This window comes from Ranitomeya imitator, chromosome 2, assembly GCF_032444005.1.
Source record: "Ranitomeya imitator isolate aRanImi1 chromosome 2, aRanImi1.pri, whole genome shotgun sequence".
Taxonomy (NCBI): Eukaryota; Metazoa; Chordata; class Amphibia; order Anura; family Dendrobatidae; genus Ranitomeya; species Ranitomeya imitator.
In genome coordinates, this window is record NC_091283.1 from 275,026,049 (window position 1) to 275,051,767 (window position 25,719).

The following is a 25,719-nucleotide window of genomic DNA, read 5'->3' on the forward strand; positions in this document are numbered from 1 at the left end:
GTCACAGGACCGCGGTACCGCACCTAAAGCGCGAGCAAGTAGTCAGCGTACTTAACCCCAACTGGGATTGAAGTCCGATTAGACCCTTGCTGGCACTACACCGCAACTGGGTGTGTAAGGAAACTAAATGATAATATATAATGCACAGGAGTGCGAGCAATGTCGCACTGACGGATGCCACCAACCACTGAGGCTTGGGTATGGAAAGCGCAAGGCAAGCGCACGGCGCCGTACAGGCGGACACAGCAAGAGGACGCTGTAATGTGTGTATCGTGCAGATGATAAGTCGGGCGCTAGATAGCTACCAACATCCGCGAGCAGACAACAACTCTAGGGAGGGATATTTAGGAGCTTTCATCCATCGACATACATCCATCTACACACACACATATATCATAATTGAACAATACTAGCGCATGGCCGTGCGGTCATGCGCAGTTTATATAGTTGCAGCACAGGAAGTGGCCACAGGACTTTTGCCCTTCCAAGACCTGTCAAGAGGACCAATGGAATGTGCCGCAGAGCCTGAGCACATGACCCTCGATCTCCAACGGGAGATCTTACCCTGGGCATGCTCAGTATGCGCAGACAAGGACTTAGTCCCAGAGAAGTCCGCTCGCTGCTGACCAGTACTGGCTTTAATGGCAGAGACTGGAGAAACAGCAGTAACTCTCAGAACAGAGTGAGAATGAGCAAGACGCTGGGACCAACGTCTTTGCTGAGCAGACTCCACTGCGGCTGGATAAGAATGGGAGACCGCAGCGGAGGTGGCTCGAGATTCCCCCTGTGCAGAAGCGGGAACTCGACCCCTAACATCCACTGTCCTAAAATCACAAGAGTTGTCTGCTCTAATAGTGTCAAAATCATGTAAATAAGCCACAGAAATTTAGAGATTTTGTTCTGTGGAGCAAGGAAACTATCATGATCCAGGACGGGGTTTTGTCTTTATCCTGTCCTGGTCAGACGGGGTTAATTGTATCTGCCTCTCTCTGGCAGAGGGCGGCTATTTAGTTGCCAGTCTTCCTAGGTCAGTGTCAGTTATACTCCTGCCCTCGGCTGAAGTGGTTGACCCTTTGTGTGCCTGTGCCTTGTGCTTGTTAGCTTGTTGCTCGTTTGGTTATGACCCGGTCTGTCCCCTCGTTGTGAGTTTGTTTGCTGTCTTGGTGCTGTTTATTTGCTTGCTTGGTTTCTTGACTAATGTTTTGCCCTGAGACTACCCGCTTTGTCTGACCCCTCTAGTACCATGTTATCTCTCTGGTTCTGACCTCGGCATTTGTCCCTGACCACGTTTCTGTCTGCCCCTACTCCTGTTTGTGCTGTCTGTTATGAACTGGTGATTTAGAACCACAATGGACCTGGTGGTTAAGAGCACACAAAATGACCTGAAAGTTACTAATAACATAGGACGAGCTCTGAGACGTGGGAACTCTGCTGACCGCAATCCCTAATCCTATCACACCACACTAGAAGTAGCCGTGGAGCGCTCCTGACCAGACCTAGGCGCCTCGGCACAGCCTGAGAAACTAGCTAGCCCTGAAGATAGATAAATAAGCCTACCTTGCCTCAGAGAAATTCCCCAAAGGAAAAGGCAGCCCCCACATATAATGACTGTGAGTAAAGATGAAAATACAAACACAGAGATGAAATAGATTTTAGCAAAGTGAGGCCTGACTTACTGAATAGACCGAGGATAGGAAAGATAGCTTTGCGGTCAGCACAAAAACCTACAAACAACCACGCAGAGGGCGCAAAAAGACCCTCCGTACCGACTAACGGTACGGAGGTGCTCCCTCTGCGTCCCAGAGCTTCCAGCAAGCAAGACAAACCAATATAGCAAGCTGGACAGAAAAAATAGCAAGCAAAAGTAACACAAGCAGAACTTAGCTTATGCAGGGAAGACAGGTCACAAGAACGATCCAGGAGAGAGCAAGACCAATACTGGAACATTGACTGGAGGCCAAGAACAAAGAACTAGGTGGAGTTAAATAGAGCAGCACCTAACGACCTAACCTCGTCACCTGAGGAAGGAAACTCAGAAGCCGCAGCCCCACTCACATCTACCAGAGGAAGCTCATGGACAGAACCAGCCGAAGTACCACTCATGACCACAGGAGGGAGCTTGACCACAGAATTCACAACAGCTGTCCTCTGGTTTTGTGGTTTTGACTTTCACCTGTCTGACACTTCTCCTGCTTCTCCCAGCAGTGTATAGCTCTCTGGGACTCAGGGGTTTCGCTCCGCCCCGCACACTCCCCTGGCAGTCACATGTCTAAGGTCCTGTTCATCTGAAATAATTCTCTTTACCCCAGCTATATTACTCCTCCTAGATCCCTGATTGCGTGCCAGGTATACTTTCACCCCAGCTCAGGACAACCGCACGGACCAGTCTGTAAAGACCATGCAAGGTGTGTGACATTATAACTAACCGCTACTTTTTCCTGTGTGTGTTGATCTTGATAGCTATTTCATTGTGATGGATCCTATGCACGCTCTTTCTGAGCAGGTAAAGCACCTTACTCAGATGTCTCAGAAACTTAATGGGGAACAACGAGCTCTGTCTCAGTCTCAACAGCAGATAGCTGACACTGTGCAGGGGGCTTTGTCGTCTGGTGCTCACGGGATAGGGGCTTGAGATGTTACATTAGTTTCCCCTGAATCCCCGGTTAAATTGCCAGATACCTTTTCTGGAGATAAAAAGGAATTTAAAATTTTTAAGCTTTTTTTCTCATTAAGACCGCACTCTTCTGGGGATGAGAGTCAGAGGGTGAGGGTCATTATGTCTCTTTTAAGGGGAGCCCTTCAGGCTTGGGCTTTTTCCCTTCCTACCACGGCCCTTGAGAGAATGACTGTGGATGCAGTTTTTGGGGCCCTGGGGCATATCTATGATGAGCCTGATCAGGTGCATCTGGCTGAGGACATAGTGATGAGTGTGTGTCAGGGGCAAGTGGTTTTGCTCAGAGTTCAGACACTGGGCTGCTGAGGTCTCTTGGGATGATGCCGCCCTCCAGGCCTTGTTCCGTAGCGGCCTGTCTGAAAGATGCCTTGGTGCTTCACTCTCCGCCTGACTCTCTGGAGGACGCTATAACCCAGGCCGTCCAAATGGATTGCAGGCTGTGGGCAAGAGGTGTAATGCAATTTGAGACCCCGTTATTCTCCAGTAGAAGGGGAGCCAGTCCTACATCAGAGCCCATGGAAATGGGAGTCATCAACCTCAAGGAGAAAGAAAGGAGACGGCGACGTGTAGGAAAGCTGTGTTTTTACTGCAGAGATCATGGATATTGGAAAAAGGACTGTCCCTCCTGCCCACCGACTAACAAGCGGCTGAGACTGGGTGATCATCTTGTAGGTCACTCAGACTCCCAGGTACCTCTTTCTTCATTTTCTAAGATACTGTTAAAGGTGGAACTTGGTGTTAAGAACTGCTTTTCCCTTACTTTCGGCTTTTGTGGATTGTGGATCATCCTTGAACCCAATTGACTCTAAGCTGATGGCCAGCTGTAGATTAGGGACAGTTAGGTGGGAGACTCCCATAAAAATAATGGCCATTGATTCTATTCCTCTCTCTAAGGGCGGTCTCCATTTTATTTATGAAGAATTCACCCTCAGGGTGGGTGCCTGTTTTGGATAACCTCCCTGCTGGCCTGATGTTAGGGTTTCCCTGGTGGCAACTGCATAACCCGACTATTGACTGGGGGTCCTGGGATATTATTAAATGGGGACCTAATTGTTCCGAAAGATGTCTTGCTACTGTGTCTGTGTCATCCGTTGGTCTGGAAGGTATTCCAGAGTACCTAAAGGACTATGCGGACGTTTTCTCCGAAAAGGAGGCTGAAGTTTTACCACCACACCGCCAATTTGATTGTGCCATTGACCTGGTCCCAGGCGCTAAATTGCCCAAGGCCTGCTTGTATAACCTCTTGGGTCCCGAGCGGGCTGCTATGAAAGAATACATTTCCAAGAGTCTTCGTAAAGGACACATTCGTCTCTCTGTTTCTCCCGTGGCAGCAGGGTTCTTTTTCATAAAGAAAAAAGACGGTGGTTTGCACCCATGCCTCAATTTTCGAGAGTTAAATAAGATAACTGTGAGAAATACTTACCCCCTCCCACTTATTCTCGATCTGTACAACCAGTTGTCTGGGGCTAAGTTGTTTTAAAAATTGGATCTGCGGGGGGCATATAACATTGTCCGGGTTCGGGAGGAGGATGAGTGGAAAACAGTTTTTCTCACTAATGAGGTATTGTTTGAGAACTTAGTCATGCCTTTCGGTCTGACCAATAATCCAGCAGTCTTCCAAAATTTCATTAATCATATACAGGTCCTTCTCAAAAAATTAGCATATAGTGTTAAATTTCATTATTTACCATAATGTAATGATTACAATTAAACTTTCATATATTATAGATTCATTATCCACCAACTGAAATTTGTCACGTCTTTTATTGTTTTAATACTGATGATTTTGGCATACAACTCCTTTTAACCCAAAAAACCTGTCTCAATAAATTAGCATATTTCACCCATCCAATCAAATAAAAGTGTTTTTAATAACAAACAAAAAAACCATCAAATAATAATGTTCAGTTATGCACTCAATACTTGGTCGGGAATCCTTTGGCAGAAATGACTGCTTCAATGCGGCGTGGCATGGAGGCAATCAGCCTGTGACACTGCTGAGATGTTATGGAGGCCCAGGATGCTTCAATAGTGGCCTTAAGCTCATCCAGAGTGTTGGGTCTTGCGTCTCTCAACTTTCTCTTCACAATATCCCACAGATTCTCTATGGGGTTCAGGTCAGGAGAGTTGGCAGGCCAATTGAGCACAGTAATACCATGGTCAGTAAACCATTTACCAGTGGTTTTGGCACTGTGAGCAGGTGCCAGGTCGTGCTGAAAAATGAAATCTTCATCTCCATAAAGCATTTCAGCCGATGGAAGCATGAAGTGCTCCAAAATCTCCTGATAGCTAGCTGCATTGACCCTGCCCTTGATGAAACACAGTGGACCAACACCAGCAGCTGACATGGCACCCCACACCATCACTGACTGTGGGTACTTGACACTGGACTTCAGGCATTTTGGCATTTCCTTCTCCCCAGTCTTCCTCCAGACTCTGGCACCTTGATTTCCGAATGACATGCAAAATTTGCTTTCATCAGAAAAAAGTACTTGGGACCACTTAGCAACAGTCCAGTGCTGCTTCTCTGTAGCCCATTTCGGCACCTGTAGCCCATTTCCTGCACACGCCTGTGCACGGTGGCTCTGGATGTTTCCACACCAGACTCAGTCCACTGCTTCCTCAGGTTCCCCAAGGTCTGGAATCGGTCCTTCTCCACAATCTTCCTCAGGGTCCGGTCTCCTCTTCTCGTTGTACAGCGTTTTCTGCCACATTGTTTCCTTCCAACAGACTTACCATTGAGGTGCCTTGATACAGCACTCTGGGAACAGCCTATTTGTTGAGAAATTTCTTTCTGGGTCTTACCCTCTTGCTTAAGGGTGTTAATGATGGCCTTCTTGACATCTGTCAGGTCGCTAGTCTTACCCATGATGGGGGTTTTGAGTAATGAACCAGGCAGGGAGTTTATAAAAGCCTCAGGTATCTTTTGCATGTGTTTAGAGTTAATTAGTTGATTCAGAAGATTAGGGTAATAGGTCGTTTAGAGAACCTTTTCTTGATATGCTAATTTATTGAGACATGTTTTTTGGGTTATCAGGAGTTGTATGCCAAAATCATCAGTATTAAAACAATAAAAGACGTGACAAATTTCAGTTGGTGGATAATGAATCTATAATATATGAAAGTTTAATTGTAATCATTACATTATGGTAAATAATGAAATTTAACACTATATGCTAATTTTTTGAGAAGGACCTGTATTCTCTGACTTTATTGGGCTTTTATGGTTGTGTATTTGGATGACATACTTGTCTATTTGCCCGATAAACAGGCTCACATTGGTCATCTTCGGGCAGTTCTCCAAAGGCTCCAGGAGAACTGTCTCTTTGCTAAGTTAGAGAAATGTTCATTCTTTGTTCAGGAACTATCATTTCTGGGGCTCATTGTGTCTGCTGAGGGGTATCACATGGATCCTAAGAAGGTGCAGGCCATTGTTGATTGGGTTCAGCCTCGAGATTTGAAAGGTCTGCAGCGTTTCTTAGGATTCCCCAATTATTATCGCAAGATTATAAGGGGGTTCTTGCAGATAGTTAAACCTCTCACAGATCTAACTATAAAGGGGCTGATATCAACAATTGGTCAGCAGCAGCGGTGGCGGCGATTCAGTTTTTAAAAAAATGTTTCATGTCTGCTCCAGTTCTAATTCAACCGGACCTGTCTGAACCATTTATTGTTGAGGTGGATGCCTCAGAGGTGGGGGTGGGGGCGGTGTTGTCCCAGGGACCCACCACTTTGACTAATTTGAGACCCTGTGCCTTCTTCTCTAAGAAGTTCTCTCCTGTGGAGAGAAACTATGATGTTGGGAATCAAGAACTTCTGGCCGTAAAGTTGACCTTTGAAGAATGGTGGCATTTTTAGGAGGGGGCTGTCCATCCTATTACCGTAGTTGCGGACCACAGGAACCTAGCTTACATTGAGTCTGCTAAAAGGTTGACTCCTAGGCAGGCGAGATGGTCACTTTTTTTCCCATTTACAGTTCTTCATCACTTTTCAGCCAGGATTCAAAAATGTCAGGGCTGATGCCTTGTCACACAGTATGGATTCGGTGTCTCTCCCCCGAACCTCCATCCTCCATTCTTCAGCCTGGGGTGGTGGTGGAGGGTATTTCTACTGTGTTGGAGTGGGAGATTCAGGAAGCTCAATCTCTTGCCCTTCCGGCTAAGCCAGTGGATAAACTTTTTCTACCAGTACAATTTCGTCTCAGGGTCCTTTGGGAGTTCCACGACTCAGTTCTGGGTGGACATCCAGGGATCTCGGCCATCCAGAGGGGCATCACTAGGATATTCTGGTGGTCCTCCTTAGCCTCTGATGTTGGAGAATTTGTGTCTGCTTGTGAGGTATATGCCAGTGCGAAAATCCCCCATAACCAGCCAGCCGGGGAATTAGTGCCACTACCAATTCCTGATAGATCATGGACCCATTTGTCCATGGAATTTATCACCAATCTTCCTCCTTCCAAGGGTAATACTGTAATTTGGGTAGTGGTGGACAGGTTTAGTAAGCAGGCACATTTGTACCTTTGGCGGCTTTACCTATTGCGGAGACGTTGTCAAGATTGTTTGTGGAGCATGTGGTGCGGTTGCATGGGGTACCCTTGAATGTGGTGTCTGATATGGGGGGGTACAGTTTGTGTCCAGATTTTGGAGGTCGTTCTGTAAGAGGTTGGGTATTGGTCTGTCTTTTCATCCAGAGACTAATGGTCAGACTGAGCAGACCAATCAGTCTCTGGAGCAAATTCTGAGTTGACTGTCCTTGGCCCGACAGGATGATTGGTATACTACGTTACCTTTGGCCGAGTTTGCGTTTAACAACCGCATTAACCAGTCTACGGCCACATCCCCTTTTTTTTGCAACTATGGGTTTCATCCATATTTTGGGGAGTTCTACCGTTTGGACTCTGGGTGTCCTGGGGCAGATGGGACAATCCAGCGGTTGGGGGAGTTATGGCAGGAGGTCCAAAGGAACGTTACGAAGGCTTAGACTAAATACAAGGTATGGTTGTCTACTAAGAACATAAGGCTCAAGTGCCCCTCTGTGAAACTTGGACCTAAATTTATTGGTCCTTATGAAATTACGGGAGCAGTTAACACGGTGGCCTTTCGTTTGCATCTCCCATCATTTCTACAGATCCCCAACGTTTTCCATAGGGCCCTTTTGAAACCAGTAGGGTCCTGTGGGGAGGGATCGTTGTCTTCCCTGCCACCGGTTTTGGTAGATGGGCAGTCTGAGTACGAGGTGGAACAAATTGTTGACTATAGGATGGTTCGTCGTGCTCTTCAGTACCTGGTACATTGAAAGGGCTAAGGTCTGGAGGACCAGTCATGGGTTCCTCCCCGATCGCTTCATGCAGATCGGTTGGTCCGGGCCTTTCATGCCAGGTATCCTGAGAAACCTGGGGTCCGATGGCCCCCCGTTGAGAGGGGGTACTGTCATGATCCAGGACAGGGTTTTGTCTTTATCCCATCCTGGTCAGATGGGGTTAATTGGGCAGCACGGTGGTGCAGTGGATAGCACAGCAGCCTTGCAGCGCTGGAGTCCTGGGTTCAAACCCCACCAAGAACATCTGCAAAGAGTTTGTATGTTCTCTCCATGTTTGCGTGGGTTTCCTCCGGGTACTCCGGTTTCCTCCCACATTCAAAAAGACATACTAATAGGGAATTTAGATTGTGAGCCCCATCGGGGACAGTGATGATAATGTGTGCAAACTGTAAAGCGCTGTGGAATATGTTAGCGCTATATAAAAATAAAGATTATTGTTTCTGCCTCTCTCTGGCAGAGGGCGGCTACTTAGTTGGCAATCTTCCTAGGTCCAGTGTCAGTTATATTCCTGCCCTCGGCTTAAGTGGTTGACCCTTTGTGTGCCTGTGCCTTGTGTCTGTTATCTTGTTGCTCATTTGGTTATGACCTGGTGTGTCCCTCTCGTTGTGAGTTTGTCTGCTTGTCTGTCTTGGTGCTGTTTATTTGTTTGCTTGTTTTTTTGACTCCTGCTTTGCCCTTAGACTACCCGCTTTGTCTGACCCCTCTGGTACCATATCATCTCCCTGGTTCTGACCTCGGCATTTGTCCCTTACCACGTTCCTGTCTGCCCCTTTTGCTATTTGTGCTGTCCTCTGGTTTTGACTTTTGCCTGTCTGACATTTCTCCTGCTTCTCCCAGCAGTGTATAGCTCTCTGGGACTCTAGGGCTTGGCTCCGCCCCCAGACACTCCCCTGGCAGTCGTATGTCTAAGGTCCTGTTCTTCTGAAATAATTCTCTTTATCTCAACTACATCACTCCTCCTAGATCCCTGATTGCGTGCCCGGTATACTTTCACCCCAGCTCAGGACACCCGCAAGGGCCAGTCTGTAAGTACCTTGCAGGGTGCATGACAGAAACAAAACGTGAAGTTTTCAGGCTTATGGATAAAGGTATTACTGAAAGAGAATGAATGAAGCAAATGCTAAAACGAACATCCTGCCTATAGTGAAGCATGGTGGTATCTGTGTTGGCAATCCCAAAAGATTTCACAGTACCAACCTTCAAAAATGATAGACACCTAGAAACTGTTGTGGAGTCATTCTCATTACACCATCAGGAACTGTATGCGGAGTGACTTATTTGGTTGTACTTCATAAATAGCTGTCTCTTTGTGGGAGTCAAAGCAGAATTTTGCCAACTCCCTTCGCAGATTCAGCTTTTACAATCTATGGAAAATTAATTTGATGCAGGTTTCCTCCCCTGAGTTTCCCATCCCACAGTACTAGATTTCACCCCTAACCATCAGTAATGAAAGTTACAATCTTAGCTTCAACTACTTTCCGCTCTTTTGTATTTATTCTTCTCTCCACGTACCAAAAGCTGTTACAGTGTCTGCCATTACTACCTCTTGTGGTTGCCATTCCATAGTCTGACTGTTCTAACTGTAAAGAACCCTTTCCTGTTGCCTTTCCTCCACACTTAGAAGGAATAAGTCATGTGCCAGTCATTTGTATTGACCACGCATGTACATTATTTATATGTATATGAAACCTCCTTTAGGCATGTCTTTTTTTCTAAGCTAAACAAGTCCAACTTATCCAACCTTGCATCATATGGGAGACCTCCTTCCCTTGCAATAATTTAGTTTCCTGCCTTTGATATGACTCTAATGAGATCCTTCCTGGACTCTAGTTTTCTTGGCTCAAGTTAGTAACTGGTAACCATAGAGCAGTGTTCCCCAACTCCGGTCCTCAAGAGCCACCAACAGGTCATGTTTTGAGGATTTCCTTAGTATTGCACAGGTGATAATTGCATCACCTGGACAAGCAAGCATTCAATCACCTGTGCAATGCTAAGGAAATCCTGAAAACATGACCTGTTGGTGGCTCTTGAGGACCGGACTTGGGGAACACTGCCATAGAGCAAGGATTATTGTGCAGGCTCCTGCGGCTGTAGTCTTCGTAGATGTGTTGTAGGAAACATAGACTTGTCTTTTGATGACGTTTGAGTCTTTAAAGAACTATAGTGCAGGACTTGGAGTTGCTGTAAGGCCTCTAGAGACTTCTTCCCCTTCTCCCACCTTTGTTGTCTCTGAGATGGTAACACAGTGTTTCTGCTGATGCCCTGAATAGCAAGCTGTCTCGGTGGTACCCTGACTTGAACTGCAAGTTCATCACAGGATGATGCTTGGGAAGTGAATTTGTCTTGTTCGACATCCGGCAGTGTGCTGAGGCTGCGTTGCGTGGGGAGAATGCTAGCACCATCGGTAAGAAGTAGGCTGTTGAGAGAGGGGCTCTCACTCTGATCACTGAAGTCTAGCATGGCATCGGCTTGACCAGACTTGTGATGGAGATAGGCGTCAAAGGTTGGGAACTCAGCAGTTGCTTGCTGCGGATCCCATGGCAACTCAGTCTTTGTAGGAAGAGGTGAAGGAGCTACCCAGCTGTTAAAAGTTGTCATCGGTGGGTTTGATGCACGTGACTCTGATGATCACCTTGTCTTCCTCAGTAGGTGGTGAGTTGTTGTCCTTGGTTGTAGGATCGAGTGCTGTTGCCTCGAGGTTGTAGTCTCAAGGATAAATCAGACTTTAATTGTCAGATGGTTGTTATTGCCACTGTTGTGAATTCTGTGGTCAAGCTCCCTCCTGTGGTCATGAGTGGTACTTCGGCTGGTTCTGTCTATGAGCTTCCTCTGGTGGATGTGAGTGGGGCTGCGGCTTCTGAGTTTCCTTCCTCAGGTACGAGGTCAAGTCGTTAGGTGCTGCTCTATTTAACTCCACCTAGTTCTTTGTTCCTGGCCTCCAGTCAATGTTCCAGTATTGGTCTTGCTCTCTCCTGGATCGTCTTGTGGCCTGTCTGCCCTGCATAAGCTAAGTTCTGCTTGTGTTACTTTTGTTTGCTATTTTTTCTGTCCAGCTTGCTATATTGGTTTTTCTTGCTTGCTGGAAGCTCTGGGACGCAGAGGGAGAACCTCCGTGCCGTTAGTCGGTAAGGAGGGTCTTTTTGCGCCCTCTGCGTGGTTGTTTGTAGGTTTTTGTGCTGACCGCAAAGCTATCTTTACTATCCTCGGTCTATTCAGTAAGTCGGGCCTCACTTTGCTAAAACCTATTTCATCTCTGTGTTTGTATTTTCATCTTTACTCACAGTCATTATATGTGGGGGGCTGCCTTTTCCTTTGGGGAATTTCTCTGAGGCAAGGTAGGCTTATTTTTCTATCTTCAGGGCTAGCTAGTTTCTCAGGCTGTGCCCGATGCGCCTAGGTCTGGTCATGAGTGCTCCACGGCTACCTCTAGTGTGGTGTGATAGGATTAGGGATTGCGGTCAGCAGAGTTCCCACGTCTCAGAGCTCGTGCTATGTTATTAGTAACTATCAGGTCACTTTGTGTGCTCTTAACCACCAGGTCCATTGTGTTCCTGAATCACCAGTTCATAACAGTACTGGAGGCCCAAAGTACTAATGCTTCTCAATAGAGGGAAAAGAGAAGTTCTGAGACCATTTTTTTTTCTCTGCACTGTGTTTTGTCTTTCTTTTCCCCTAGACATTTGGGTGGTTCAGGACACAGGTGTAGTGATGGACATTAAAGGTCTGTTTTCTTGTGTGGATCATCTCGCTGCAAGAGTACAAAATATTCAAGACATTGTGGTTCAGAAATCTATGTTAGAACCTAGAATTCCTATTCCTGACTTATTTTCTGGAGATAGAGCTAAGTTTCTGAATTTCAAAAATAATTGTAAACTATTTCTGGCTTTGAAACCCCGCTCCTCTGGTGACCCAGTTCAACAAGTTAAGATCATTATTTCTTTGTTACGTGGCGACCCTCAAGACTGGGCATTTTCCCTTGCGCCAGGAGATCCTGCATTATGCGATATTGATGCGTTTTTTCTGGCGCTCGGATTGCTGTATGATGAACCTAATTCAGTGGATCAGGCAGAGAAAAATTTGCTGGCTCTGTGTCAGGGTCAGGATGAGGTAGAGGTATATTGTCAGAAGTTTAGGAAGTGGTCTGTGCTCACTCAATGGAATGAATGTGCGCTGGCAGCAATTTTCAGAAAGGGTCTCTCTGAAGCCCTTAAGGATGTCATAGTGGGATTTCCTATGCCTGCTGGTCTGAATGAGTCTATGTCTTTGGCCATTCAGATCGATCGACGCTTACGTGAGCGTAAAAATGTGCACCATTTGGCGGTATTATCTGAGCATAAACCTGAGCCTATGCAATGTGATAGGACTTTGACCAGAGCTGAACGGCAAGAACACAGACGTCGGAATGGGCTGTGTTTTGACTGTGGTGATTCCACTCATGCTATCTCCGATTGTCCTAAGCGCACTAAGCGGTTCGCTAGGTCTGCCACCATTGGTACGGTACAGTCGAAATTTCTTTTGTCCGTTACTTTGATTTGCTCTTTGTCATCCTATTCTGTCATGGCATTTGTGGATTCAGTCGCTGCCCTGAATTTGATGGACTTGGACTTTGCTAGGCGCTGTGGGTTTTTCTTGGAGCCCTTGCAGTATCCTATTCCATTGAGAGGAATTGATGCTACGCCTTTGGCCAATAATAAGCCTCAGTACTGGACCCAACTGACCATGTGCATGGCTCCTGCGCATCAGGAGGATATTCGCTTTTTGGTGTTGCATAATCTGCATGATGTGGTCGTGTTGGGGTTGCCATGGCTACAAGTCCATAACCCAGTATTGGATTGGAAATCAATGTCTGTGTCCAGCTGGGGTTGTCAGGGGGTACATGGTGATGTTCCAGTTCTGTCTATTTCATCATCCACCCCTTCTGAGGTCCCAGAGTTCTTGTCGGATTACCGGGATGTATTTGATGAGCCCAAGTCCAGTGCCCTACCTCCGCATAGGGATTGCGATTGTGCTATCGATTTGATTCCTGGTAGTAAGTTCCCTAAGGGTCGACTGTTTAATTTGTCTGTGCCTGAGCACGCTGCTATGCGGAGTTACGTAAAGGAATCCTTGGAGAAGGGTCATATTCGCCCGTTGTCGGCGCCATTGGGAGCAGGGTTCTTTTTTGTGGCCAAGAAGGATGGTTCGTTGAGACCTTGTATTGATTACCGCCTTCTAAATAAAATCACAGTCAAATTTCAGTACCCCTTGCCGCTGCTGTCTGATTTGTTTGCTCGGATTAAGGGGGCTAGTTCGTTCACCAAGATAGATCTTCGTGGTGCGTATAATCTTGTGCGTATTAAACAGGGCGATGAATGGAAAACAGCATTTAATATGCCCGAGGGCCATTTTGAGTACCTGGTTATGCCATTCGGGCTTTCCAATGGTCCATCAGTATTTCAGTCCTTTATGCATGACATCTTCCGAGAGTACCTGGATAAATTCCTGATTGTATACTTGGATGACATTTTGGTCTTCTCGGATAATTGGGAGTCTCACGTGAAGCAGGTTAGAATGGTGTTCCAGGTCCTGCGTGCGAATTCTTTGTTTGTGAAGGGGTCAAAGTGTCTCTTTGGTGTTCAGAAGGTTTCATTTTTGGGTTTCATTTTTTCCCCTTCTACTATTGAGATGGACCCTGTAAAAGTTCAGGCCATTTATGATTGGAGTCAGCCGACATCTCTGAAGAGTCTGCAAAAGTTCCTGGGCTTTGCTAATTTTTATCGTCGCTTCATCAATAATTTTTCTAGTATTGCTAAACCATTGACTGATTTAACCAAGAAGGGTGCTGATGTGGTCAATTGGTCTTCTGCTGCTGTAGAAGCTTTTCAGGAGTTGAAGCATCGTTTTTCTTCTGCCCCTGTGTTATGCCAGCCAGATGTTTCGCTCCCGTTCCAGGTCGAGGTTGATGCTTCTGAGATTGGAGCAGGGGCTGTTTAGTCACAAAGAAGTTCTGATGGCTCGGTGATGAAACCATGTGCCTTCTTTTCCAGGAAGTTTTCGCCTGCTGAGCGTAATTATGATGTTGGCAATCGAGAGTTGTTGGCCATGAAGTGGGCATTCGAGGAGTGGCGTCATTGGCTTGAAGGAGCTAAGCATCACGTGGTGGTCTTGACTGATCACAAGAACTTGACTTATCTCGAGTCTGCCAAACGGTTGAATCCTAGACAGGCTCGTTGGTCGCTGTTTTTCTCCCGTTTTGACTTTGTGGTTTCGTACCTTCCGGGCTCTAAGAATGTGAAGGCGGATGCCCTGTCTAGGAGTTTTGTGCCCGACTCTCCGGGTTTGCCTGAGCCGGAGGGTATTCTCAAAGAGGGGGTAATTTTGTATGCCATCTCCCCTGATTTGCGGCGGGTGCTGCAAAAATTTCAGTCTAATAGACCTGACCGTTGCCCAGCGGAGAAACTGTTTGTCCCTGATAAATGGACGAGTAGAGTTATCTCTGAGGTTCATTGTTCGGTGTTGGCTGGTCATCCTGGAATCTTTGGTACCAGAGATTTGGTGGCTAGATCCTTTTGGTGGCCGTCTCTGTCGCGGGATGTGCGTTCGTTTGTGCAGTCATGTGGGATTTGTGCTCGGGCTAAGCCCTGCTGTTCTCGTGCTAGTGGGTTGCTTTTGCCCTTGCCAGTCCCGAAGAGGCCCTGGACACATATCTCTATGGATTTTATTTCGGATCTCCCCGTCTCTCAAAAGATGTCGGTCATTTGGGTGGTTTGTGATCGCTTCTCTAAGATGGTCCATTTGGTACCCTTGTCTAAATTGCCTTCCTCCTCTGATTTGGTGCCATTGTTTTTCCAGCATGTGGTTCATTTACATGGCATTCCGGAGAACATCGTTTCTGACAGAGGTTCCCAGTTTGTTTCGAGGTTTTGGCGATCCTTTTGTGCTAGGATGGGCATTGATTTGTCTTTCTCCTCGGCTTTCCATCCTCAGACAAATGGTCAAACTGAACGAACCAATCAGACCTTGGAAACATATCTGAGATGTTTTGTTTCTGCTGATCAGGATGATTGGGTGTCCTTTTTGCCTTTGGCTGAGTTCGCCCTTAATAATCGGGCAAGCTCGGCTACTTTGGTTTCGCCGTTTTTCTGCAATTCTGGTTTCCATCCTCGTTTCTCTTCAGGGCAGGTTGAGTCTTCGGACTGTCCTGGTGTGGATACTGTGGTGGATAGGTTGCAGCAGATTTGGACTCATGTAGTGGACAATTTGACATTGTCCCAGGAGAAGGCTCAACGTTTCGCTAACCGTAGGCGCTGTGTGGGTCCCCGACTTCGTGTTGGGGATTTGGTTTGGTTGTCGTCTCGTTATATTCCTATGAAAGTTTCCTCTCCTAAGTTTAAGCCTCGTTTCATTGGTCCGTATAGGATTTCTGAGGTTCTTAATCCTGTGTCTTTTCGTTTGACCCTTCCAGCTTCTTTTTCCATCCATAATGTATTCCATAGGTCATTGTTGCGGAGATACGTGGCACCTGTGGTTCCATCCGTTGATCCTCCTGCCCCGGTTTTGGTTGAGGGGGAGTTGGAGTATATAGTGGAGAAGATTTTGGATTCTCGTATTTCGAGACGGAAACTCCAGTACCTGGTTAAGTGGAAGGGTTATGGTCAGGAAGATAATTCCTGGGTCTTTGCCTCTGATGTTCATGCTGCCGATCTGGTTCGTGCCTTTCATTTGGCTCATCCTGGTCAGCCTGGGGGCTCTGGTGAGGGTTCGGTGACCCCTCCTCAAGGGGGGGTACTGTTGTGAATTCTGTGGTCAAGCTCCCTCCTATGGTCATGAGTGGTACTTCAGCTGGTTCCGTCTATGAGCTTCCTCTGGTGGATGTGAGTAGGGCTGCGGCTTCTGAGTTTCCTTCCTCAGGTGACAAGGTCAAGTCGTTAGGTGCTGCTCTATTTAACTCCACCTAGTTCTTTGTTCCTGGCCTCCAGTCAATGTTCCAGTATTGGTCTTGCTCTCTCCTGGATCGTCTTGTGACCTGTCTGCCCTGCATAAGCTAAGTTCTGCTTGTGTTACTTTTGTTTGCTATTTTTTCTGTCCAGCTTGCTATATTGGTTTTTCTTGCTTGCTGGAAGCTCTGGGACGCAGAGGGAGCACCTCCGTGCCGTTAGTCGGTACGGAGGGTCTTTTTGCGCCCTCTGCGTGGTTGTTTGTAGGTTTTTGTGCTGACCGCAAAGCTATCTTTACTATCCTCGGTCTATTCAGTAAGTCGGGCCTCACTTTGCTAAAACCTATTTCATCTCTGTGTTTGTATTTTCATCTTTACTCACAGTCATTATATGTGGGGGGCTGCCTTTTCCTTTGGGGAATTTCTCTGAGGCAAGGTAGGCTTATTTTTCTATCTTCCGGGCTAGCTAGTTTCTCAGGCTGTGCCCGAGGCGCCTAGGTCTGGTCAGGAGCGCTCCACGGCTACCTCTAGTGTGGTGTGATAGGATTAGGGATTGCGGTCAGCAGAGTTCCCACGTCTCAGAGCTCGTCCTATGTTATTAGTAACTATCAGGTCACTTTGTGTGCTCTTAACCACCAGGTCCATTGTGTTTCTGAAAAACCAGTTCATAACATGCCACCTAGTGTTGTTTGACTTCTCCTTCTCCCAGTAGTGATGTGGGTGTGGCAGGGGGGACAAGTCGTGGTCATCTGACGTGATAACGGTTTTGTATGAGGAGATGTTGCTCGGTTTCTTTGTCTGGTCACTACAGACACTGACGATGATAACCCAGCCTAGATCGAGGTGCTGACCATACGGTTCATTGGGTAGTCCGTGGATTTGTTGACACATCTTGTGCAGTAGTATGTCTCTGCCAAGAATTAGGAAGTCTGCCTTGTCGTCCAGGGGTGACAACGCTTTGGCTATCACTCTGGGATGAGGATGCTGAAAAGCGCCTTCTGGTGATGGGATTTCTTCGCTGTTAAATGGTATTTGGTTACACTCAACAAGCGTGGGTAGTGCTTACGTACACCTTGACTGCCTTCTGTGGATGACCCTTGAGATACACCCTTGCCAGGCAAATCTTCGTGCAAGACTTGTCACAAAGACCTTCTCCGCAGACTTTGGCGCATGAGGAAGATACTGCAACATGGCTTGTCACTTGATCTGTACTCTCCCCACCATAGCTTGTGGTGGGAGAAGGTAAAGATGCAGAATCAGGCTGTGATGGATGGAGCGCTTGTACGTGGTCTTTGCTGTCGCACTCTACTGTAGACACTTGATGGCGATGATACAGTCCTCATCAAGATGTTCGGTAGAGGTGCAGCACCTGAAGCATACTTCTTCAAAAGCTCCTTTCGTTCTTGAAGGGGTTTCTTCTTGAAGCCCATGCACTTCTTCAGGGGGTGTGGCAGTTTGTGAATTGGACACTGGTAATTCAGATTTTCCACTTTCTCACCTTCATTGCCTTTGTCTGGCGCTGATGTCGGTGTAGGCAGAACTTCTGTCTTCTTTGCAAACACTGGACCGCTGCAGTTTGTCGTGAGAGCACGAACTCTCGTACTTAGGAGATGATGCAGAGCTGCTGGGTTCTTCATGGCAGAAGCTGGGGTCGGTTTTGCACTCTGCAATATCTTTGATGAAGTCACAGAAATAGGAGAATGGAGGAAAAGAGACTTGGCATTGTCTGTTGTAGTTTGACCCTCGTATGGCCCACCTTTCTTGTATGTTGTAGGGTAACTTGGCGACTATGGGTTTCACCCCACGAGTGGTATCCAGGTAGCTGAGGCCAGGTAGATGTGTGTCTGTCTTGGCCAGCTGAAGCTCGGACAGCAGGTCGCCAAATTCTAAGAATTTTAAGATATCCTTGCCGGATATTTTAGGAAAGTCTTGTAATTGTTTGAACAACGTATCTTCTATTGCATCAGGACTGCCGGAAACCTTCTCTAGTCTGTCCCTTGTGGTTATGAGACCAATCACTGATCTGAGTCTCTTGATTCGCTCTGTAGATTGTGGGCCCAGCCACCTGATTAGCAGGTCCAGCTCTTCAGCAGCAGTAATGCCGAGGTCACTAGTTGTGGTTTTGAAGGCACACTTCCACCCTCTGTTGTTCTCGGGCTGGTCGTCGAAGCTTGTGAGACCAGTGTTGTTGAGTTCTTGGCGTATCATGTAGCTCGCAAAGCCAAACATGTCTGTTCTTTCTGACTTTGGGGGAACATTTGCTGGCTGAGTGATGCTGTTAGCGTGGTTTGTAGCTTCTTGGTTCAGGAACATGGGAAGATACGGAGTGGCATAGGCATTTAGACCAGCAACCAGTTTGTGGTATACAGTGTTATGAACTGGTGGTTTAGGAGCAACATGGGCCGAGCTCTGAAGGAGGTGGTAACTGTATTGACCGCAGTTCCTAAGCTCAACACAACACTAGAAGTAGCTGTGGGATGTTCCTGTCACTCCCTAGACACCTCGTCACAGCCAGAGAACTAACTACCCCTAAAGACAGAAACAGGAAAGCTATCTTGCCTCAGAGAAAATCCCCAAAGTATAGATAGCCCCCCACAAGTAATGACTGTGAGTGGAGAGGGAAAAGACATACATAGAATGAAACCAGGATGTAGCAAAGGAGGCCCGTCTAGCTAGATAGATAGGACAGGACAGAATACTGTGCGGTAGTATAAAAACTAGAAAAATCCACACAGAGTTTACAAAAATCTCTACACCTGACTAAAGGTGTGGAGGGTAAATCTGCTTCCCAGAGCTTCCAGCTTAACTGAAAAAATCCATAATGACAAGCTGGACAAAGCATAGAATGTACTGAACAATAAAGTCCACAACAAGTGGACAGAAAAGAGCAAAGCAAGGACTTATCTTTGCTGAACTGGTCAGGATATCAGGGAAATCCAAGCAGAGATGTGAATCCAACCAGGAACCATAGACTAGTGGCACTGGCTGAAGGGAGGAGCCAGGCATAAATAGCCGAGCAGAAAGACAATCAGTAGAAGCAGCTGCAGACTGCTAAATCCAAGGAGCAGCCATTCCACTTAAAACCACCGGAGGGAGCCCAAGAGCAGAACTCACAAAAGTGCCACTTACAACCACCGGAGGGAGCCCAAGAGCGGAATTCACAACAATACAGTCTCTGTTGTATGCGGGTCCAGAACCACGCAGTTGTCAAGAGTGTAGTGCCTTGCCAGCATGTTAGGTTGCATGTAGACATTGGCATATGGCGTTTGCTGGGGTGTAGGGTCTGGTTGTGTATTGAAGAATGAAGGAGGTTCGGGTTTGAATGTTTGTGGCTCACTGGACTCACCTTGAAAGCTGGGAGCTGCAGGTGGATTGACGTCTTGATGCTATGGAGAGGGGTCGGTACTGACGGGAATGTTGTTGGTGGTCAAGGGTTCATTGGCTTGGCTCAGCACGTAGTCTCTTGTGTGCTTAAGTGAGTCTTCCGTGTCGAGTTTGCACAAATTGAGGCTGCCTCCTTGGCTCCCACCTAGAGCTTGCTCAAAAACCTTTAGCTTGCCATGGCTGCTGCATGTTTGCATTCCTTCTGTAGGGCATCTATTTCCTCCCTCTCGCGTGCAGACTCAGCTTCCATCTCTGCTTTCTTGCATGCAGATTCCATTTCCCTCTCTGCTTTCTTGCGTGCAGATTCCGTTTCCCTCTCTGCCTTCCTTTAGGCGAAAATGGCTTGCACTTTTGTAGATTCTGCTTCAGCATGCTCTCTTATGAATTGCTCACTGAAGGTTGAGTGCCTTGATCAGCTTGACTCAATGGCGTAGGAAGGGGGGTGCGGGGGGGGCGGGCCGCCCCGGGCGGCACAATGTGGGGGCGGCTATCAGCACGGCTGCGCGCACTCATTCTCTGCTCCTTCCTCCCAGCATTATGAGGACTGGAGCAGAGCGCTGGCAGTGCGCGCGGCCGTGCAGAGTTGCTGGCTGCAGTGTAGCAGGGGCACACAGTCACACACGCTGTGACTCACCCCCGCACCTGCAGTCAGCAGCAGAAGCTCCGATCCCGCCCCTCCAGCAGCGTCACAGCTCTCACAATGTGAAGAGCCATGGAGGGGCGGGGCTAAATGTCGGGGGCGGAGCCACGGACAAGCAGGAAGAAGAGGCAGAAGGAAATATGAAAATCAGAGCGGGAGACAGAAAAGATGTGAGAACAGAGACAGAAAACAACAGAGAGGCAAGACACAGGTGAGAAGTATATATGTATATATATATATATATATTACATCATTGTCTAAGGGTCACACTTCCGTCTTTCTGTCTGTCCTTCTGTCTTTCTTTCTTTCACGGATATTCATTGGTCGCGGCCTCTGTCTGTCGTCGCTGATTGGTCTCGGTAGCTGCCTGTCATGGCTGCCGCGACCAATCAGCGACGGGCACAGTCCGATTAGTCCCTCCGCTGCAGTCAGTGCCCGGCGCCTGCTCTATACTCCCCACAATCAGCGCCCGCTCCATAATCCCCTCCAGTCACCACTCACACAGGGTTAATAGCAGCGGTAACGTGCCGCGGTGTAACGCACTCCGTTACTGCTGCTATTAACCCTGTGTGTCCCCAACTATTTACTATTGATGCTGCCTATGCAGCATCAATAGTAAAAATATGTCATGTTAAAAATAATTAAAAAATGAAAAAACCTGCTATACTCACCCTCCATCGCCTTTCCCGCTCCTCGCAACGCTCCAGTGCCCGCTCCATGCAAGCGGCAGCTTCCGGTGCCAAGGATGGTATGTGAGAAGGACCTGCCATGACGTCACGGTCATGTGACCGCAACGTCATCACAGGTCCTGCGCTCATACCAACCCTGGGACTGGAAGCTGCCTCGTGCGATACAGGGCCAGAATTCATCGGAGGGTGAGTATATGTTTATTTTTTATTTTAAGTCTGTATACTACGTGGCTCTGTGCTGTATACTCCATCACTGGGCAATATACTACGTGGCTGGGCAATATACTACGTGACTGGGCAATATACTACGTGGCTGGGCAATATACTACATGGCTGGGCAATATACTACGTGGCTGGGCAATATACTACGTGGCTGGGCAATATACTACATGTCTGTGTTATATACTACGTGGCTGGGCAATATGCTACGTGGGCTGTGCAATATACTATATGGCTGTGTTATATACTACGTGGCTGTGTTATATACTACGTGGCTGTGCTATACGCTATGTGGGCTGTGCTATATACTGCGTGGGCTGTGTTATACACTACGTGGCTGTGCTATATGCTACGTGGGCTGTGTTATATGCTATGTGGCTATGCTATATTTCTCTGCTGTATCTGCATCATGAATCATGCTATGTGTTAAAGGGGGGGCCCACTGAGACTCTTTCGCCCGGGGCCCTCTAAAACCGCGGCCGGCGCTGCAGCTGTTTAACGCTATTGACGTGCGGGCCCGCGCCCGTACGTCAATAGTTAACAACAGCCACCAGCCATTTGGAGGCTGGCAGCTGAAGTCGGCCGCAGCGCACACGTCGACGGCTTCTGACGTCATTGTCAGTCGCCGGCGAGTGCACGCTTCAGCTGCGTGGAGAGAGCAGGAGCGCGGTCAGGTAAGCAGAACTTGTTTTTTTTTTTTGCAGACCCTATCATGTGTGTTGCCCTATTTTTGGTAACCTTTGTGTGTATTGAGCCGAGGGGGGGGGGGCGCCAAACTCGGGAGCAGCCCCGGGCGGCAAAAGCTCTAGCTACGCCCCTGGCTTGACTTGACTGAGTGCTTTGAGCTCCTAGCAGACCTGGATTTGTGCTATGCCGCTTCTGACAGTTGTACGATTTCTGCTTCTGTCTTGTCCACAATGTGACACATGGTGCAGTCTCGATCGGCATTGAGCTGTTGGAAGTCCTGGTGTTCCTTTAGAGACACTGTCGTATATAATTTCAGCAGAGATGTATTTTTTGCAAGTGTCTTTCAAGGGCTCCCTTTGGTGGTAACTCTTGAGCGCCGGGCACAGATAAGACAGTCACTTGGTTCAGTACTCTTTGCCACAGGGAAGTTGTGTGGTGTAGCAATTCACTTTTGGTGGATTCTAGGTTCTTTTTGACCTTCAATGTAGATTTGGTCAATCGTTTGGATCTTTCACTGCAAGCTGTGAGAAGTTTTGTTTCCCTGTCTTGCTGCTGCAGGACTGGTAGTGAAAGGGTTCTTTTAGTCTCAGACATTGCACACAGGAGTGCAAGGCTGGGGGCTATTCTGCTCCTGATTGTCAGGGAGACCAATACAAAGTTGCAAATAACTGAGCTGAGGATCACAGAGAATGTGTTTGCAAAGTCTAAGAAAACTGCTGCTTCTCAATAGCTTAGGCCCCTTTCACACTTCCGTCTTTGTAGTCCCGTCGAGATACGTCAGTTTTTGAGAAAAATTTTTCTCATAGACTTGTATTAGCGACGTATAGCGACAGATGGCCACACGTTTCGTCCGTCGTGCACTGGATCCTGCGGAACTTGACGGTCCGTCTTTTCCAAAAAACGTTCCATGAAACGTTTTTTGTCTGCAGTGGAAAAACGTCCCCCGACGCCTCCTGTCTCTCTCTCGTCCCGGAATAGAAAATCCTACTTCTACACTACGCAAATTCTGGAGACGCCTCCATCTAACATCCGTCGGTACGTCTCGCCGACGCATTAGGACACTCCCGACGGAAGTGTGAAAGAGGCCTTATAAATAATCCTTTCTCTGGATTACAAGCTGTGAACTGTTCTTAGTAACAGGTTATATCTTTCGCTGTGCAATTTTCTGAGGTGAAGAGCACAGAGAATGTCTGCAGCCCATGTAAGCTGCTGTTGTTGTGGCTTTACGTTAGCCTTTATAAACAATCCTCTTCTTGGATTACAACTATATACTATTCCTGGTCACAGCTATTCCTTTTTTACTGTTCTGCCTCTTCCTAATGGCTGCAAATCCCAAGCGTTCTAATTATCAAATTTTTTAGATAATTGTGTATCTCGTACTTACACCACCAGGCGTCCACAGACAGTTTAACTCGACCGGCACTGCAACTGTAGAAAGACCAGGAGAAACGATGCTGTTTTCTTCCAAAATCTTGTATTAGTTACAATGCAATAGTAGGTAAAAAGGAGTAATCTGTACAGGGCAGTACACATGCATCTTGAGTAATAATGGCTGCTGTAGACTAAACTGAGGAAAAAGGGAGGAGCAATCTAATACAGAGCCCAACTCTGGGAGGGACATAGGGACAATCTTTACACATGCACAGTCTAATTCTGCATAGCAAACAACAGGAAATTTTGCTGATTGCAGGTGATATAGAAGGGTTATTAGTTTGCCTTTAGCTACCTTGCCTTTAAGTGCCTCTTGCCTTTAATTGTTAGAATTACTAGAATCTGTTGATGCAGTAGTCTTAGTGTCTCCGCTTCAAGGAGACTGTACTTCTTATCATGTATGTTCTCAAGAGTCAGTACAACATATTCTGGGTTATGGTAAATAAAGTATGACCCTGGGTGATGGTGGGGGCTACATGAGTTACATTGAAATGCATTATGTGTAAATGGTATAAAATATTGCTTCTTGCTCTATTACTTCAGATAAAAGTGACTTGCTCACAGGATATGTGTGAGGTGTCTTTTTGTCTCCAAGCGCGCTTGTAAAATGACGGGCGTAACTCCACAATTTGGTCTCACTGGTGATCTGTCATCTGACATTTGGGACAGAACGAAAAACAGCTACGACAGTTTTGGCGCCCAACCGGGGCCGTGTATCCAGCCTATTCGGAATCCGTATGGGGGAGCTTCTGTGAGATTGGACATGCAAAACACCAGCTGCAGCAAGGTGAGAAATGTTATTCTTACAAACCTGTTTTGCACCAGCAATCACTCATCTGGATCTCTCCGTACCTCTGGGTAAAAGGCTGCGAACATGGTTCAAAGAATCCACATCACCAGTGAGTTTTGTGTTTTGTCTATTTATGTTCGTATGAGAGTTGAATAATAGAGTTATAAGATGATAATTGTTATCTGTATCATTTGTCAGTATCCTAATTGGTTGTGTATTTGCGTAGTGTGTAATACAGAGCTGGGATAGACTCTTTGCAGTGTTGTTATTTTGGTCACTTTGGATTGGCAGTACATTATATGAAGCTGTATTTTGTATTAGGGCCGTGGTTTTTGTTGTTTGGCCTTAAAGTGCTTTCAGAGTGTCAGTGGACACTGCTGCAGTTTTTGTTAAATAGAGTTGTGTTAAAGGGAACCTGTCACCCCGTTTTTTTGAGATTGAGCTATAAATACTGTTAAATAGGGCCTGCGCTGTGCGTTACTATAGTGTATGTAGTGTACCCTGATTCCCCATGTATGCTGAGAAATACATTACCAAAGTTGCCGTTTTCGCCTGTCAATCAGGCTGGTCTGGTCAGGTGGGCGTGTTCACAGCGCTCTTTTCTTCCCCAGCTTTCCGTTGGTGGCGTAGTAGTGTGCGCATGTCCAGAGTTCCGACTTCCCTGCGCCCACGTGAAGACACAGCGCGCGATCTGCGCTGTAATCCCTTGCATCAGTGGGGGCGGCCATCTTCCTGGGGCCGCGCGTGCGCAGATGGAGTGCTCTGCTGCACGGGGCTTCAGGAAAATGGCCGCGGGATGCCGCGCGTGCGCATTAGAGATCGCGGCGGCCATTTTCCCAAAGCCGAGCAAACTCGGCTTTGGGAAAATGGCTGCCGCGATCTCTAATGCGCACGCGCGGCATCCCGCGGCCATTTTCCTGAAGCCCCGTGCAGCAGAGCACTCCATCTGCGCACGCGCGGCCCCAGGAAGATGGCCGCCCCCACCGATGCAAGGGATTACAGCGCAGATCGCGCGCTGTGTCTTCACGTGGGCGCAGGGAAGGCGGAACTCTGGACATGCGCACATCACTACGCCACCAACGGAAAGCTGGGGAAGAAAAGAGCGCTGTGAACACGCCCACCTGACCAGACCAGCCTGATTGACAGGCGAAAACGGCGACTTTGGTAATGTATTTCTCAGCATACATGGGGAATCAGGGTACACTACATACACTATAGTAACGCACAGCGCAGGCCCTATTTAACAGTATTTATAGCTCAAAAAACGGGGTGACAGGTTCCCTTTAATTCCAAAGTGTAAAATAGGCAGGCTGTGTGAACCTTGTATGCATGTATGTCTATGAGAACTCTGAATGAGATGACAGATGAGTAAATGAGTATAAGGAATAAACATAAATCACTGATTGATGAGGGGTTCCGTTAGGTGTGGTCCTCTGTATGTGACAGAAGACATTATTCAACGCAGTTTGAGCTGAATTAGGTGGAGTGATTGAGATAAGGGATTTTCTTCTTGTAAAAATCAACTGAAAGTGAAAGGAAAAGAAACAACAATCCCTGAATGAGCATGTATGTATGAGTGATCACATAAGTATAATTACTTATCTAACTGTTGTTAATTGTCCAGGATGAATGAGTTGTGGATATTTTTAATGTACATTTAATTTACATCTGAGATTCAGTGAAACCCGTGTTATGTGTGGTTTGACATTGGATAGGTTTCTATATGTGTTTTGGCTGGACGCGGTCAGAATCAGCTTATTCAAGTTATGCAGTGATCTGCCTGTATAGAGAAACTGTTTTTAATTCCGAGAGAATGAATGTTTTGTAGAGATTAAGTCTGAAAACTGCTGCATTCTGTTTCTGTGTGTGTAAGACTCACCAAGTTCTTATCAGCGCGAAATAGCTGATGGGAGGGGTAAGCTAAGCCCCTGCGCGACTTGTTTGACATTTCTCCCTTTTGTGCTGTGGTCC

The 25,719-nt window shown here is 47.1% G+C and overlaps 1 protein-coding gene across 1 annotated transcript in view; it reads right to left on the minus strand.

The window, feature by feature from the left end:
* LOC138666902 (zinc finger protein OZF-like) overlaps window positions 1-23,057 on the minus strand; it is a 111,291-nt gene extending 88,234 nt beyond the window's left edge. The window contains exon 1 of the mRNA XM_069755082.1: window positions 22,912-23,057. The gene's annotated coding sequence lies outside the window, so the exon portion shown is untranslated. The remainder of the gene's footprint in view (window positions 1-22,911) is intronic.
* Window positions 23,058-25,719: the final 2,662 nt, after the last annotated feature.